The sequence below is a fragment of the Sus scrofa genome, chromosome X, assembly GCF_054392235.1.
Source record: "Sus scrofa isolate SSC_HxYL_T2T_F1_AM1 chromosome X, Sscrofa_HxYL_maternal_Yorkshire_Landrace_v2.0, whole genome shotgun sequence".
NCBI lineage: Eukaryota > Metazoa > Chordata > Mammalia > Artiodactyla > Suidae > Sus > Sus scrofa.
Genome location: NC_139401.1, coordinates 51,396,974 through 51,415,730, shown reverse-complemented (window position 1 = coordinate 51,415,730; position 18,757 = coordinate 51,396,974). Strand labels below are relative to the sequence as shown.

The 18,757-nt window shown below is 39.6% G+C and overlaps 1 long non-coding RNA gene across 1 annotated transcript; it reads right to left on the bottom strand.

The window, feature by feature from the left end:
• Positions 1-7,753: 7,753 nt before the first annotated feature.
• LOC146394619 (uncharacterized) lies at positions 7,754-18,286 on the bottom strand. The gene is made up of 3 exons (XR_014834768.1): positions 18,042-18,286; positions 13,599-17,766; positions 7,754-8,674 (listed from the first exon to the last, which is right to left on the bottom strand). It is a non-coding gene; the product is annotated as an uncharacterized LOC146394619 (long non-coding RNA).
• Positions 18,287-18,757: the final 471 nt, after the last annotated feature.

Below are 18,757 nucleotides of genomic sequence, written 5' to 3'. Positions count from 1 at the left end.
AAAAAATTGAAAAATGGGCCCTGAATAGACATTTCTCCAAAGACAACAGACACATGGCCAACAGGCACATGAAAAAAATTGCTCAACATCACTAATTATTAGAGAAATGCGAATCAAAACTACTGTGAGGTACCACTTCACACAGGCCAGAATTGCCATAATTAAAAAGTAAACAAATAACAAATGCTGGAGAAGATGTGGGAAAAAGGCTACCCTCCTACACTTTTGACAGGAATGTAAATCGGTACAACCACTAGGGAAAACAGTATGGAGGTACCTCAGAAAACTAAATCTAGAACTACCAAATGACCCAGCAATCCCACTCCTGTGCATATATCCAGACAAATATTTCCTTGAAAAAGATACATGCACTCATATTCACTGCAGCACTATTCACAATAGACAAGACATGGAAACAACCTAAATGTCCATTGATATTTATGGTATATATACACAATGGAATACTACTCAACCATAAAAAGAACAAAATAATGCCATTTGCAGCAAGATGAATGAAACTAGAGACTCTCATACTATTTAAAGTCAGAAAGATAAAGGCAAATACCATATATCACTTATATCCAGAATCTATTATATGGCACAAATGAACTTATCTACAGAAAAGAAACAAACTCGTGGACTTGGAGAACAGACTTGTGGTTGCCAAAGGGGAGAGGAAGGGAGTGGGATGCTCTCAGAGTTTGGGGTTGGTAGTATAAACTATTGCATTTGGAGTGGATAAGCAATGAGGAATAGCATGGAGAATTATATCTAGTCACTTGTGATTGAACATGATGGAGTACAATGTGAGAAAAATGATGTATATATATGTGTGTGTGTGTGAGTGTGTCTAGGTGTGTATAACTGGGTCACTTTACTGTACAGCAAAAACTGATATAACATAGTAAATCAACTATAATAAAAATAAATTTTAAAAATGTTGGTGAGGATGTAGAGAAAAGGGAACCCTCGTATACTGTTGCTGGAAATGTAAATTGGTGCACCCAATGTGGAAATGAGTATGGAGATTTCTCAAAATCTAGAAATAGAACTACCTAGCAATTCCACTTCTGGGTATATATCCAAAAGAAATGAGAAGACTAATTTGAAAAGATACATGCAACCCAATATTCATAGTCCTATTATGTACAATTGTAACAGTATCAAAGCAACATAAATGTCCATCAACAAGTGAATGGATAAAAATGATGTTTAATATTTATATACATATAAATAGTTGTGTATACTTGGCCATAAAAAATAACAAAATTTTCTCCTTCGTAAAAATATTGGCGGACTTGGAGAGGGCATTATGATAAATGAAATAATTTAAAGAAAGATAAATACTGTATTGTATCACTTATATGTAGAATCTAAAAAAAAAACAAACTTGTGAATATAACAAAAAAGAGACTCACAGATATAGAGGAAAACTAGTGTTTAACAGTGGAGAGAGGAAGAGGTGAGTGGCAAGATAGTCATAGAGGATAAAGAATTATAAACTATTATGTATAAAATAAATTAGGAATTCTCATTGTTGCTCAGTGGGTTAAAGACTCAACATGGTGTCCACAAGGATGTACATTCAATCCCTGGCCTTGCTCAGTGGCTTAAGGATCCAGAGTTGCCACAAGCTGTGGTGTAGGTCGTAGATGCAGCTCAGATCCAGTGTTGCTGTGGCTGTGGAGTAGGTCAGCAGCTGAAACTCCGATTCAACCCCTAGCCTTGGAACTTCCATATGCCACAGGTGCAGTCATTAAAAAATAAATAAAATAAAATAGTTACAAGGCTATATTGTACAACACAGTGAATATAGCCAATAATTTTAACTATAAATGTTATATAACCTTTACAAATTATGAATCTCTATGCTATACACATGGAATATTGTGCATCAACTATATCTCAATACCCTAGAAAAGACAAAAAATAATAACGAAATAAAATAAAAAACTCTGGAGTAGGCCATCGGCTACATCTCCAATTAGACCCCCAGCCTGGGAACCTCCATATGCCACAGGTGTGGCCCTAGAAAAGACAAAAAGACAAAATAAAATAAAATAAAATAAAATAAAATAAAATAAAATAAAATAAAATAAAATAAAATACTATACCGCAATAAAAAGAGAAGATATACAGATGATCAACAGTTACCTGAAAAGGTGTTCAGCATCACCAGGGAAATTTCAAATAAAAATCACAATAAAATATTACTTCATATCTGTTACGGTGTTTTTTATTGAAAATACAAAATAACAAGTGTTAGGAAGAATGTGGAGAAAAGGCTACCCTTGTCCGCTGTTGATGGGAATGTATATTTGTATAGCCATTATAGAAAACAGTGTGGAGGTTTCTCAAAAAATTAAAAATATAACTAACATACAACCAATAATTCCACTCCTAAGTATCCATTCAAAGGAAAAAAAATCATCTCAAAGAAATATCAGCACTCTCACATTCATGATGGCCAAGATATGGAAAAATCCAAGTGTCTCTCACTGTCTCTCTCTCTCTCTCTCTCTCTATATATATATATATATGTATATATATACACACACACACACACACACACACTCATACATACATACACACATACATAGAGAGAGAGACATTCAACCTGGAGAAAAAAGAAATCCTGCCATTTGTGACAATGTGGATGAGCATGGAGCACATACACTAAGTGAAAGATTCCAGACAAAGACAAACATTGTATGACCTTATTTATAGGTGGAATCTAAACTAAAACTCATAGAAACAGGGAATAAAATGGTGATTAATAGGAGCTGGGAGGCTTGGAAAATGGAGATATGCTGGTCATTGGATACATGCTTTCAGTTATAAGATTAATAAATTTGGGGTACCTAATGTCCAGCATGGTGATTATAGTTAATAATATTGTTAAGCGTACTTGAAATTTGCTAAGAGAATTGATCTCACCACAAAAAAGCTACATGAAGTGATGAATGTGTTAATTACTATGATTGTGTTAATCATTTAACAATGTTTATGTTCATCAAATCATCACATTGTACACTTTAAATATATATGATTTTAGTCAAGTATACCTCAATAAAGCTGAAAGGTAAATAAAGTCGATTTTAACATGGAAAAGGAAGGATTCTCAGTTGACAGCTGTTTTTCTTTCAGTTGACTATTGTGTTTTATTTTTTTCCCAGAACCTTTAATATGTCATTCCACTGTCTTCTGGTCTCTGAGGTTTCTGCTAAGAAATTGGTTGATGATCTTACTGAGGATATGTATATGGCAAGTTGCTTTTCACTTGCTACTTTCAAAATTCTCTGTCTTTAGTTTCAAAAATTATATTTCTTAGTATGGATTTTTCAATGCTTGTTTTATTTGACATGTGTTGAGGGTCTTAGATTTGTACAGTCATGTTTTTCCTGTAACTTGGCAAAATTTAGCTGTTATTTCTTCAAATTATCTCTTTGTACCTTTCTCTTGAACCCTTTTGGGGCTCCCATAATTTGTATGTTGGCCTGCTTATTGTGTACCATAAGTCCCTTAGGTTCCTCTCTTCATTGATTTCGTTCTTTTTTTTTATTTCTGCTCTTCAGATTCACTAATTTCAAATGTCTTATCCTCAAGATTGCTGATTTTTCCTTTTGTCTGCTCAAGACTGTTGAACTTCTTTAGTTATTTTATTCAGTAATTACAGTTTTCAGCTCCAGAATTTTTGTTGCCTTTTTATAATTTATCTTTGTTGACATTCTTACTCTTTTTTTTTTCTGGCCTCACCCATGGCATGCAGAAGTTCCTGGGCCAAAGATTGAATCCATGCCACTGCACTTACCCAAGCCTTAGCAGTGACAATGTTGGATCCTTAACCACTAGGCCACCAGTGAACTGCTCTTTGTTGAGATTCTTTTTTTGACCATATATCATTGTCCTGATTTCCTTTAGTTCTTGTCTTTATTTTTTGTTTTTTAGCTCTTTGAAAATATTTAAGTCAGTTGTTTTAAAGTCTTTTTCTAGCAAAGCCGATGCCTGTGTGTCTTCGGGAATGATTCCTAGCACTTTATTTTCTCACTTAGAATGAGCTCTGTTCTCCTCTTTCTTTGTGCGACTTGTGATTTTGCTGTTGTTGAAAATCAGGCATTTAAAAAAAAAAAACTACAAACTCTCTCAGTCTTTGCAGACTGGTTCTATGCTTGGGAGGTCATTCACTAATTAGCTGGTCCTTAGTTCTGATAAGCATAAGGAGAAAGCTTAATATGTTTTCAGGCCTTTTTTGAGCATGTGTCTTGCCTCAGTCTTGTGTGGCTTTTTTTAAATTTCACCACATACTTGGTTACTTTTATTTTTGTTTTTTGTTTGTTTGTTTGTTTGTTTTAATAATTATTTCCCCAATACAATTTTTTTCTACTGTACAGCATGGTGACCCAGTTACATGTACATGTATACATTCTTGTTTCTCACATTATCATGTCCATCATAAGTGACTAGACATAGTTCCCAGTGCTACACAGCAGGATCTCATTGCTAATTCACTTTTAAATATAATTTCTGAAAGAGTCCTTGAAGACTTTGATGTCCCATTGTATGTTTCTACTTCTCAGTGTTCCTACAGCCTTCCCAAGTTGTCCCCACTGCTCCTCCTGCCTAAGAACAAAGTTGAGCCAAATGGAGAACAGTCCTTTAGATAGGCTCCAGACCAGTTAAATTATGCCAAAGTCTTCTCTGCTCCCTCCAATTTAAAATAGGAAATTGAGAAATGGGCTGCTGCTGCTTTTAGACCAGAACATGCCATGCTAGGGAGGGTGTGGCATAAAAGCAAAGAAATATGGAGAGTTCCCTTTTAGCTCAGTGGGCTAAGGACCCATTATTGTTTATATGAGGTTGGAGGTTCAATCCCTGGCCTTGTTCAGTGGGTTAAGAAACGACATTGCACAGGCTGTAGCATCAATCACAGATGTAGCTCAGACCTGATGTTTCTGTGACTGCAGCATAGACCTCAGCTGCAGCTCTGATTTGACCCCTGGCCTGGGAACTTCCATATGCCATAGGAGTGGCCATAAAAAGAAAAAAAAATCAAAGAAATATACCATGGAATTTCCTACCATTTTGAATATGGCCTTTTCTTTTTTGGGGGGGGGGGCACTCCCGCAGCATGTGGAGGTTCCCAGGCTAGGGGTGGAATCGGATCTGTAGCCACTGGCCTACGCCAGAGCCACAGCAACGCGGGATCCGAGCCGTGTCTGCAACCTACACCGCAGCTCACGGCAACGCCGGATCCTCAACCCACTGAACAAGGGCAGGGACCAAATCTGCAACCTCATGGTTCCTAGTCAGATTCGTTAACCACTGCGCCACGACGGGAACTCCTGGCCTTTTCTTAATTGGGAATTCACTTGAATATTGTAGATCTTTGTTTTCCAGAGCCCCTATAAAAACATTCTGTCAGTATCTAGGGTTTTTCTTTTAATATTTATACGGAAGAACCAAGGCCTGGAGCTTCCCAATACATCATTTTGTTGATGTCACTCAGGCTTATGTCTGTTACGGAAATTGGATGAATAACTAATAATCTTCCAAATCAGAAAGCACTATATCCACATGGCTCCACTGGTGTATTCTACCAAACATAAGGAAGAAATTATACTAATTCTCCAAAACATGTTCCAGAAAATAGAAGCATAGGAAATACTTCCAAATGTATTCTATGAAGTCAGCATTATCTTAATACCAAACAATATAAGAAAGGAAAATTATAGACCAACATATCTCATGAACATAGAGTCAAAAATCTTCAACAAAATATTAGAAAATATAGTACAACAATGTATAAAAAGAATTACACAACATAACCAAGTGGAATGTATCCTGGATATGCAAGGCTGCTTCAGCAAATGAAATAAATTAATGCAATGCATCATATTGCTGGCTAAGGAGTTCCCATCATGGCTCAGAGGAAATGAATCTGACTAGCATCTGTGAGGATACAGTTTCCATTCCTGGCCTTGCTCAGTAGGTTAAGGATCCAGCAATGCCATGAGCTGTGGTGTAGACAACAGATGTGGCTCAGATCCCGTGTTGCTGTGGCTGTTGCATAGGCCAGCAGCTACAGCTCCAATTTGACCCCTAGCCTGGAAACTTCCATGTCCCATGGGTGTGGCCCTAAAAAAATTAAAATAAGATAAAAAATAAAAATATTTCTGGCTAAAGAAGAAAAATCAAGCAATCATATCAACAGGTGCAGAAAATGCATTTGACAAAACTCAACACCTCTTTGTGATAAAAATCTAGACAAAGTAGGATTAGAGAGGAACTTCCTCATCTTGATAAAGAACATTACAAGAACACCTACGATTAACATCATACCTAATGACAAGAAACTAAATGCTTTCCCAAGATCAGGAACAAGTCAAGAATATCCTCACTCACCACTCCTATTCAGCATCATACTACAAGCCCTAGCCAATGCAATAAGACAAGAAATGTAAATAAAGGCATACATATTGGGATGGAAGATCTAAAATTGGTTTTGTTCATGTTTCTATAGATGGCATAATTGTCTATGTAAAAAATCCCAAAGAATCGCAAAAAAAAATCATCCTGGAAATAATGATTATAGCAAGGTTGTAGACAAGGTTAATATACACAAGCCAATTGTTTTCCTATGTACCTGCAATGAACAATTGGAATTTGAAATGAAAAGCATAACACCATTTACATTAGCACCAAAAGAAATTGAATACTTAGTCATAAACTAACAAAATATGTGCAAGATATATGTGATGAACTGATGAGAGAAGTCATAATGAGAAATTAAGGTGTCATCTATAGCCTGTTTGCAAATACCATTTATCAGATTGAAATCAAGTTTGCCAAGAATTTTAACCCTGAACAGGTGTTGACTTTATCAACTCTTTTGGTATATCTGTTGAGATGGCCATTTTTTGCTTTGTTATATAATGCAGAGAATAACAATAATTTGGTTTTTAGGATCAAATTTATTGAGGTATCAATTACTTATGGGACAATGCGGCCATTTTACATTTACAGTTTAATGAGTTTGACATTGTATACATCCATGAAACAGCCACCACAAACAAGATGTAAAATGTTTCCATCACCCAGAAAAGTTCCCCTATACTCCAAGCCCTAGGCAACAACTTATCTTTTCTCTGTCAATAAAATTACTTTGTCACTTCTAGAATTTCATATAAGTGGAATTACATACTATATAATCTTTTGAGAATGGCTTTTTTAACTCATCGTAATATATTTCAAATTTCTCCATGATTTTGCACACATAAGTTTGTTCTGTTTATTGCCACATAATTTTACATTATATAAATATACCATAATGTTTATCCATTCACCTGTCAAAAAGTGTTAGGCTCTTTTCCTGATTGAAAGCCATTATGAATAAAGCTTCTATGAACATTTTCGTGCAAGTCATTTGTGTACATGTGTTTCTTTTGAGTGAATACCTAAAGAATGAGATTGTTGAGTCATATGGTAAGTGTATATTTAAACTTATGATGTTTCCAAATTGATTGCCAAAATAGCTCTAACATTTACACTCCCACCATCAACATATGAGAGTTTCACTTGTTCTACATCCTCATCAGCACTTGGAATTTTCAGTCTTTTAATTTTTTTTATCCAGAGGTCGAGTAGTGATCTATTATCATTTTCACTTACCTGATAGGTGGTGATATTAAACATTTCGTGCTTGCTGCACATTTGTGCATGTTTTGTGAAGTGTTTGTTCAAATATTTAGCCCAATTTTTAATTTATTTTTAATTTTCATGTGGTAAATTTTATTTTGGGGCTTAAAGTTCAATGGATTTTAACAAATGTATAGATTCATATAAATATCATTATGATCACATGTACACTGTGGTACAGGGAATGATTAGCCAATAGGGACCTGCTGTATAGCACAGAGAACTCTACCCAGTATTCTGTGATAATCTGTGTAGGAAGAAAATCTGAAAGAGAATGGGTGTCTGCACATGTATAACTGAATCACTTTGTTGTACAGAAGAAATTATCACAACCTTGTAAATGAACTTTATTTCAATAAAACATTTAAAAATAAAAAAATAAATAAGAAAGAAACAAAACTGTTCCATTGCCCCACAAAATTCCATCATACTAACTCCCCACACACCCTTAATCCCTAGAAAACTTTTGTGTGTTCTCCATCTTAGAGTTTTGTTTTACCAAAATGTCATATTGTTTGATTTGCTGCTTTCACTTAGTATTGCTTATCCCAGTTGTTAATTGGTTTTGTGTGTTCTAATTGTTAATTTTGAAGTTTCTTATTTATTCTGGATTCTTTCATCTAATATATATTGCAAATATATCCTCCCAGTCTGTGTTTTGCATTTTCATTTTACTGATAGTGTCTTTCAAAGAGCAGAAGTTTGTACTATTGATAAAGTCCATTTCATAAAGTTTACCTTTTATGATTCATGCATTGTTTTTTGTAATGATAAACATTTTAGGTTGTTTCCACATCTTGTTTATTGTTAACAGCATGGCAATGAACTTGGGAGTGCAGATACTTCTTCAAGATAGTGATTTTGTTTCCTTCAGATATATATCCAGAAGTGGAATTGCTGGATCAAATGGTAGTCATATTCTTAATTTTTGAAGAATCCCCATACTGTTTTCCACAGCAGTTGCACCATTTTGCATTCCCTAAAACAGTGCGGAAGGATTTAAATTTCTCCATATCTTCACCAACATTTACTCCCTATACAGATGCGCACACACACACACACACACACACACACACACACGGACACGGACACACACACACTAGCCATCCTGGCAGGTGTGAAGTGATATCTCACTGTGGTTTTGGTTTATACTTCCCTGATTATTAGTGATGTTGAGAATATAGTTTTCATATATCTGTTGATCACTTGATATCTTCTTTGGAAAATGTCAAGTAGTCCTTAGCCCACTTTTAAATCAGGTTATTAGTTTGCTTTTTGTTCTCTTGCTTGCTGTTGAGTTGTAGGAATAGCTTGTATATTTTGGATATTAACCCCCTATTAGATGTAAGGTTTCCCATTCTATAGGTTTCCTCTTCACTCAGTTGACTGTTTCATTAACTTGTATTCCTGAAATAAACTTCTCTTGGTCATGTATTATCCTTTTCATATGCCATGAGGTTCATTTTGCAAATGGTTTATTTACAATTTTTGCATGTTCATGAAAGATAATAATTTATATTTTTCTTCACTTGTTTTGTTGTCAGGCTTGGTATCAGGGTAAACTGGTCTCATAACACAATTTACAAAATGTTACATCTTTATTATATTCTCTGAAAGGATTTATGTAACAGGTAAATATTTTTTTCTTAAATGTTCCAAGAATTTGCTGGTGCATCTACTTACATCTGATTTTACTTGGTAGAAATGTATTCAGTTACACATTCAATTTATTTAACATACAGAGAGTTATTCACACTTTTGATTTGATCTTGGGTCTTTTTTGATAAATTGAATTTTTAATTAATGAATTTTATTACATTTATAAGTGTACAACAGGTAAATTGTATTTTTTAAGTTTGATCATTTTATTGAAGTGAGCTTCACAGGCATAAGGTTACTCATAATAAATACTTCCTATTATTTCCTTTATTTGAATTAGGTAAAAATTACTATTTTGGGCCTACAATTTTAAGACTTTGGTAAATACATATAGTCACATAATCTAAAACAAAAGAAAGATACTGAACAAAATTTTACCACCTCAAAAAACTCTCTCACTTTGTCTCTTTGTAGTCAACTCCTGCACCTCTCCCAGAACCTAAAAACCATGGATCTGTTTTTCAAAAACCCTGTCTTTTCAAAAGGTCATATGTATGGAATCACACAGTATGTAACCTTTGGAATCTGGAGTTTTTCTTTTTTCTCTTAGCATAACACATTGAAGAGTCATCTGTGTTGCTGCATGTATCAGTAGTTTGTTTCTTTTTGCTGGTGAATAGTATGCTATTGTTTTTTTTTAATTCACCAATTGAAGGACACTGGAATCATATCCAGGTTTTGGCAGTTAAAAATAAATCTGCTATGTTTATGTACAAATTTCATGTGAACATGAGTTTCCATTTCTCTAGGGTAAATACCTGGCATTCCATTGTATGGATGCACTACTGTTTATTTAGCCATTCACCAGTTGAAGGACATTTGAGCTGTTTCCTTTTAATTGGTGAGTATGAATAAAGCCACTAAAAACATTTCTTTACAAATTTTCCGTGATTTTCTATTGGAAAAAAAAAAAGCCTAAGAATAAGATCTCTAGGTTATAGGGCTAGTTTTTTTTTTTTTTTTCTTAACTCATATGAAAATACCCAAACACTCTCCACGGTGTTTTGCATTCCCACCAGCAATGTATAAGAGTTCTGTTGTTTCATATCCTCCCCAGCATTTAGGTATTGTGAATTTTTGCTTTATCTTGGTTTGGTTTTGACTTTTAAAGATATTAGAATAAATATGTGTGTGAGTATTTCATGTGATTTTAATATGCATTTCTAAAATGACAAATGACATATACCCCAGGTTTCTCTTTTGAAAACTGCTTCATATGCACTTGAAAAGAATATGTATTCTGCTATCATGTGGTGTAGTGCTGTATAGATATCATTTGTGTCAAAATGCTTAATATTGTTGTTCAAAGCACCAATAAGCTTACATATTTGTCTTATTAGTTACTGAGACAAGTATGTTAAAATCTCTGTTTATGATTATGAGTTTGCCTCTTTTTCATTTCTATCATTTTTGTCATATATTTCTTTTTTCTTTCTTTCTTTCCTTCTTTTATTTTATTTAATTAATTTATTTATTCGTTTTTGCTTTTTAGGGCCACAAGTATGGTATATGGAAGTTCCCAGGCTAGAAGTCGAATCGGAGCTACAGATGCCAGCCTATACCACAGCCACAGCAATACAAGATCTGAGCCATGTCTGTGCCCTACACCAAAGCTCACAGCAACACCAGACCCTTAACCCAGTGTGCAAGGCCAGGGATTGGACCTGCATCCTCATGGATCCTAGTCAGGTTCATTATCACCAAGACACAACAGGAAATTTCAAACCTATGATAATGGTGCAAAAAAATTTATAAATGTTATAGCTTACAATTGAATGGATCCCTTTATTATTATAAAAGTGTTCTTTATCTTTGGTAATACTTCTTGATTCAAAGTCTGTTTTGTCTGGCATTAATACAGGCACACCAGCCATATGTCCTTACATTTAAGATCTATCTATTGTTTAAAAAAGACATATGATTGAATTCTTTTTTAGACTTTTCACTGAAGAGTGAGGTCTATTTATATTCAAAGTAATGAGGACATGGTTCAGTTTAAGTCTACTATCCTTTTTGTTTCGTTTTTTTTCTTTTTTGGCTAAACCTGTAGCATATGGAAATTCCAAGGCCAGTGATGGAATCTGAGCCACAGCTGTGGCACAAGGGATCCTTAACCCATTGTACCACAGTGGGAATTCCTAAGTCTTGATACTCCTTTTCTATTTGTCACATCTGTCCTTTGTATCTTTAGTTCTCTTTCCCTGAGTTCTTTTGGATTAATTAGTATTGTATTATTACATTTTATCTTATGTATTGGATTTTTAGTTATATAATGTTGTATTGTATTGTTGTCATGTTTACTCTAAAAATCACAATATTATAATATGCATTATTTTAATTATATTATTTATATTATTAAGCATTATTATTATATTATTATTATAGTCTACTTTAACTTAGTAGCTTAACCACTTCACAAAGAATGAAAGAATTGTATACATTTATATTTACCCATATATGTATTTTTTTCCAAGAAAACTTCAATCCTTTCTACAATTCTGTTTGTCTGTCTAGATTCACTTTAATTTAAAGAACGTCATTTAATCCTTCTTGCAGTTTGCATTTGCTGGCAATAAATTCTATTAGCACTTGTCGAAAAATGTTGTGGTTTTACCTTCATTTCTAAAGAACATTTTGGCTGGGCACAGAACACTAGCATGAGCTGATTTTTTTTCTAACTCCTTTAAAAAAAAGTTATTGCATTGCCTAGTAGTTTCCATACATTCTTTTCAAAGCTTATTTATAAGACGAATTGTTATTTCCTTAAAGCAAATAATTTGCTCTCAATGCTTTAATAGCTTTTCACTTCCATTGTTTTTCAACAGTCTGCCCACAGCGTACGTGGGTCTAGTTTTGTGTTTTCCCTAATTGGAATTCTCTAAGCTATTAGAATCTATAGATTAATATACATCATTATTTTACTTTCTGCCAAATGTTTCTAACACTTCACTATATTATTTTCATTACTTTGGGTGTCTTTGCCTCAGTTAAGATTTTTTCTAGTGATCTGTCTTTCAACTCACTAAAACTGATTTCTAAAACTAAAAAATACAATATACCTGATATTAAGTAACAGTAGAGTGAATTTGAAGAAGATAGAGTTAGTCAAAAGATACTTTGGTTCAAGGGGTGAAAAAACAACCTAGGATTAGAGATTTGGAGCTTAAGAGGTAAAAAAAAAAAAAAATTCAGAACCTTCCAGGGTTTAATGTTGAAAGACTTCATGAAGTCTTGGGCTTCCAGGAATCCAAGATGTAAAAATTCAGGATATTCTGAATCTTATGCCTTACTTTCCAAGAGCTCTGTGGTTCTTTCAGTAACAATGGCTATACTGCTCCAGGACCACAGATATATAATTCTACAGCCCAGAGTACTATGGTTTTCAAACATTGTTGACAGAACTTTACAGATTCAGACTCTAAAGTAAAAATCACAGTTCCTTGGAAACATAGCAAGTTAAAAGATCCAGTGTTCTCATTGCGATGGCTCAAGTCACTGCAGTGGCACAAGTTGGATACATAGCCCCAGAATTTCTGGATGCAATGAGTGCAGCCAGAAAAAAAAAAAAAAAAAGCCTACAAATGCAGTATTCAGAATCAAAGGTGCTCTGGAAAAAAGGACGTAAGATTTAAGCCAAGATGGACTCAGGAATCAATGAATTCTAAGCACTATACTGTCAGTGCACTATATCTTCCAGATGGTGAAATAAAAAAAGTGAAAACAAAACAAGCCTGTAGCACCTTAATAGTTCAGAGTTAAAATAAGGAAAGTTTTAATGCGTTTTTTTTTTTTTTCTTTTTCTGTGCCTGCAGCATGGAGAAGTTCCCTGGGCAGGGATCAAATCCACATCATAGCAGTGACTGGAGCCACAGCAGTGAAAAAGCTGGACCCTTAACCATGAGGCCACCAGGAAACTCCCAGGTTTTATTGTTTTTGACACAGGTTTGTGATGCCAGAGTACTCTAGCCCAAAAGTTCTATGACTCTGGGCCCTTATGAGACCTGGAGGTCTGTGGTTGAGACCCCACAGTCCCATGTTTCAGTGTTCCTAGGATTCTGTGCCTCCAGTTCTACATGGCTCCTGATATGTAAAGTACAAGGCCCCTAAGGTAGACCTAGGCCTAGAAGGTCCAAGGGGGATGGGATGGCAGGGTGTCTGGTCGCAGGGAACCAGTGTTCCAGCACGCTCTGCTTTCTGAGCTTTCTAAAACAAGAGCTGGGAAAGGTCCCCAGGGTCCTCGTTACCTGTTTCATCTTGGTGCCAAACATGGAGCCGCTCACGTCAATAACAAACACCACGTTTTTCCCAACAGGTGGAAGGCCTCTGGGTGCAACGTAATGAATAAAATAGCTGTCGTAAATCTGGACAAAAAGAAGAGAAACCAACAAAAACCGAGTGACAATCAGTCTAAATCAGGTCTCCACCTATTTTGCTGCATAAGGCCCTGCTCTTTTCCTTTCTGGGCCTTATCATTGTTGCTATTAAATAGGCATTTGTGGGATTGTTTGCTCAATGTCCATCTCCTCCAGCAGAACTGTATCTCTGCTGGTCAGGCTGCCAGCCCAGGGCCTGCCCCTGAGCGGTGGAGTGAATGAGACTGGCTTGTGGCCCAAGGCTCCAAGGATCAGGATCTCTGCAATTTGTGAGTTCCTGTCCATGAGAGCTGGGCTTGCACAGTCTTGAGGGCCCCTAGGGACGTGTTGCCTGGGCTCCAGGAACTGTGAGTATTGTTTTAACCTCCCTCTATAGAGTGAGCCTGAGGCCCAGCTCCAGTGCTGCCAGGGGCTGGGAGTTTGCAGGGCCTCCCTCTCCTCCTTAAACCTCCTTTCTGCTGTTGCTGGGCAGAGGAGGGAGGGGAGGAGGGAGCAGAGGCTGAGCAAGCTGTTTGTTCAGAGGGGATTGGTTAGGCCAGGTGCAGATGCCTTGGGCTGTCGGGGTTGTGATTGGCTGCTGACCCCGTCCCCCACTCCATCTCTCCCTCTGCAGAGCCTGGGGCGCCGGACAGTGGAGGGAAGGGGAGGGGGAGCTGGGGGCCCCCCAGGACCAGTGGCTGTTCAGTCCAAGGAAGTATAGGCTTGCGGAGGGTCTGTGCTGCCCAAGAGCCTGAAGCAGGCTCTGCCCTGGGAGAAGCAGCTTATTTCTCCTCTCAGCCTTCCAGGCATTCTCTGATCACAAGGCTGGATACACTATCTCCTCCTCTCTTGGAAGGTGAGGCAGGGTACAGAGAGGGAAGGAGATGGGAGCACATCGTGCTCTTCCCTTCCGCCCCAGCCTTTGAATTAAGTCACAAGTGCAGGTGGTTGTCTGCTCTGTCTCCACTTTCTCCTGGCACTCTACGGCAGTTCCCCAAGGCCTGGGTCGACCATCTTGCAAACTGCCCAAGCTACAGGCAGAGTCCAGCTGTCCTCCTGTGTTCCTCCCATACCAGCATAGGTGAGAGATTCTGGGAAAATCACATTCCTACCTTTCTATGGTCTCAGGCTCACTGGCGGACCCATACCTGACATCCTATAAACCAGAGGCAACACCTCCCACCTCACAGCTGCCAGGCCACCCCATTCTCAGGAAACGCCTCCCCTTCCCCCTCATGAGAAAATTAAGGGCATCAAGCCCTGTCCCTTGGGCTACCCACCCCACACTTGCTCAGGGTCCACACACCCATATGCCTCTTCCCTCTACTGGAAGGCAAAACAATCCTGCCCTGAGCCCATACACTCCCAGCCTCCAGTACCTTCTCCACCAGCCAGACTCCTACCGTCCAATCTAGCCAATGTACCCAGTAGGGTCTTCTCTGGAATATAAAACTCGTGGTGTCTTTTCCATCCACTGAGACAGCCCCCATTGATCCCAATCCCACCCAAACTTCAAACCTGCTCCTTTCCTCCCAGTAGCAGGCTCAGGTAGTGAACTCCACAGCTACAATCGTCTGCTCACTTCCAGTTCACTCCTCTGTGCCCTGAAGGCTGGCTCCCACCCCCAGCGCTGATCCCCCAAAGGCAACAATGACCTGTTGGTTTGAAAACTCCATGGATGTACTTCGAGCTTCCTCAGGCTGCACCTCCCTGATGTATTTCACAAATGACCGCCAATTCTGGTCTCTGAAGAATCTTTTCCCCACAGGATTCTGAGAGGGAGAACTCCCTTTATTCTCCTACCAGCTCTCAGGCCCATCAGATTCAGTCTCTTTCTTGGGCTCCTAATACATTTTAGTCATGGCGTGAAAAGAAAATGATTACGTTTGCAGAGCATGATGGAAGGCAGTGGTGGGGATTTAGAGCCCTGAATGGGCTGTTGGCAGTTGGTGGGGCTGGACACCCAAAGGGCTGAGGAGATAATAGCTCCTGGACCGGGATGCTCTGCCTTAGGAACTGCCATGCTGGATCTGCTCTGCTGGCCCTCTATCCATTCTCCCTGAGCCACCTCTGTAGCTTGGATTCAGTCCCTGAATCTGCACTGATGACCCCACAACTCTTTCTCCAGTCCAATGCTCTTCGCTCTTGCTCCTTTCCAACTTCATACCCACTCACCATTGGACCCATCCCCGTGTGGGGTTGAAGATGCCTCCAATGTATGATGCACAAACAACAAGCCTATGATCTTTTTCCCAAAGGTCATTTAGAGGCACCATCACACACATGGTCACTCCAGATACAAACTTGAGTGTACCCCCACCCCCCGAATTCTCCTGTGTCCCTCACGCCTCACATCCAGCCAGCCACAAATTCATGCTGGTGTGATCTGCTAGATATATCTCAGTTCCACCAGTCCTCCTCATCCCCAACTAAAAAAGCCCCTATTCAGACCTTCTTTCTCTCCGGTTTATTGCTCCAGTCAGGGCCCCTCCCATCCATGCATCTTTGTAGCGGCTACTAGGTCTGGACATCCTGAACACAAACCTCATGAGCTCATTCTTTCTCATGGCTCCCTGGGCATGTTCAAGATAAACTTTGTGGTCCTTATCAAGCCCCTGCAAGCACTCGTGACCCTTCAGCCTCACCTCCTACCATTTCTTGGGGCTCAAATCAATGCTTCAGGAACTCCAATACACTTGTAGCTCCCTACACGCCCTGAGATTATTATTTCAGCCTCCTTTCTTTGGATCGTACAGCCCTCAGTTTCCTAGAATGCCTTTGCCTTCCGACAGCCCCTTTCCTGACTTGGATTCTTTGAATGCTTTAAGACCTGGGTCACCCTTTACTTTGTCCAGGGGATCTTCCCTGACCTCCTCACTCCTCACGATGGTTTCCATCATACCTTGTGTTGTCATTGACAAAGCACTTCTCATCTTGTGTCATGATCGTCTCTCTGTTTTGCCTGGAGACGGGGAATAGGTTCTGTGTTTGATTGGCTTCAGAGTTCCTGACATCAGCCAGTGGTGGGCCTGACACAAATTAAGCAGCCAGGGAGTGCATTGCTGGGTTTTAAAGGGTGTGCATAGTCAAGTAGGAACAGAAGGTCAATTGATGGGCTCTTGGTGTGGGGCGGGGGTGGAAGTGTGAGAGCACACAGTGGGTAGGAGTATCCATAGGACTTTTTAATACCTAGTTTCATCTGGTCTGTTATTTCTACTCTAGGCAAGGGTGGGAGAAGTAACGAAGGAACAGCAGACAAACACCTCAATTCACACGTGCTCGCTCTCTCTCTCTCTCTCTCTCTCTCTCTCTCTCTCTCTCTCTCTCTCTCACACACACACACACACACCCTGGAACACCAGTTTAAGACCCTGCTGCCACTAACTGGCATGCTACCCTCAGCTCCTATTCTGAGATGGTGACTTCCTTTTATTCCCTGTACACAGCAGGCCTCTGTCCCACCTCTGTGCTTCTGCACATGCTATTCCCTTCTCTCCTCATACCATTCCCTTAGTTCTGTCAACCCAGGTGGAGGTAAATCTCTTCATTTTGCCTATGCTAACTCAAAGGCCAACTCCTTCACGAAGGCTCTCCCGAAACCCTCCTCAACAGTTTCCACATACACCCCGTGACAGATTTATACATAGCACTTAGAACTTTTGATGACTGCTCTGGCTTTATATATATCTGCTACTTCAGAACGAGACATTGCAAAGGGAGATTAGGGGTGGTGTCCCACTCATTTTTGGGTTCCCAGAGTCACTGAGGGCAGGACTGGGCTAGAGTGGCTTTCTGCTTGGTGGCGATGAGTCCACGTGTGAATGCACAAATGAATACGTAAATGCGTGGCTCCAGGGCCCGTGGTCCTGCTGTTTCCCTGGTCCTCTCAGCTGCACATCTCCAATGATGTCCTCCATGACCACGTCATACTGGACCACAAAGTCGGCCCTGATCCCTGAGCTGGAGAAGGCAGACTGCTCTTGCAATGTCGGGCGGAAGGTAATTCAGACACAGGTCTCTCCCCTCTCGATCCTTGTGGATGGGGGCGAGTCGGCCTCACCTGCACGGGTGGGGAGGGGGTGGTTGTTACGGCGGGCTCACCAGGCAAAATGCCATGGAAAGGGAAATGAAAAGGGGCGATATCTAGGAAGGAGGAGAAAGAATCCCCACGCCACCTCCTACTCCTTTGGCCTACAACACCCTTCCACCTGCCCAAAGGCCACCTTCCTCTTCCAGTCCTATAAGCCGCTCCTCCCCCCTCCTAGCTCTGCCTCTTCCAGCAAATCCAGCCCAACAGACCCAGCCCCCACTCAGCGCAGCCTGGCCTTCACTCACAACTTCTTCCTGGCTCACTTGCCGTCCATCCCCGAGCTCAGTCTCTGGAGGAGCATCATGTCCCCAGGAGCCTGGGTCTTCTCCTACAGGGGCCGTGCGGTGCGTGTTGTGGAGAGAGACAGACACACGGACAGGGCCAAATCTCCTCCCATGCCCTTTACTGCTGTGGGAAATTGCAGTCGAGCAAGGTTCCCTTCTGGGATAGAAGTTCATGTGCTTTCTTCCCCCTCTGCCTTCTGACTTTCAGAATCACGTGTGTGAATAAGCCTTTTAGCGCCTCGTGAAATCACAGATGAATTTCTGGTCCCGGATGTTTGCTGAGCTGGCCACAAGTTCAACTCCTCTGGAATTTCAGTCCAAGACAAATGTCCATTTAGACATGCCTCTGTGCCTCCTTTTTTCCAGAAAATGGAAACTAGGGAATTCTGCTCCCCGCCCCTCTTTCCTGCTACATCTGTCAGGAAGCCAGGGGCAAACTGAGCCCCTATACTCTCTGAGGCGCCTGCTTACATACATTCCCTTGGCTTCCTTCCTTTCAGAGGTCTTTGTTCTGTTTTATCCCCACAGGATTGGCTCTACCCTCTGATTTAACCTTTAAGGAGCAAGGGGGGAGGGAGCTGCCATTTATAGCTTAGGGTTGAAGAGTGCAGGCTCCAAGGACTCAGATGCTGCCTGTGGGTCCAGGTCCCTACTGCTGCCTGGGGGCCCCTGGACAA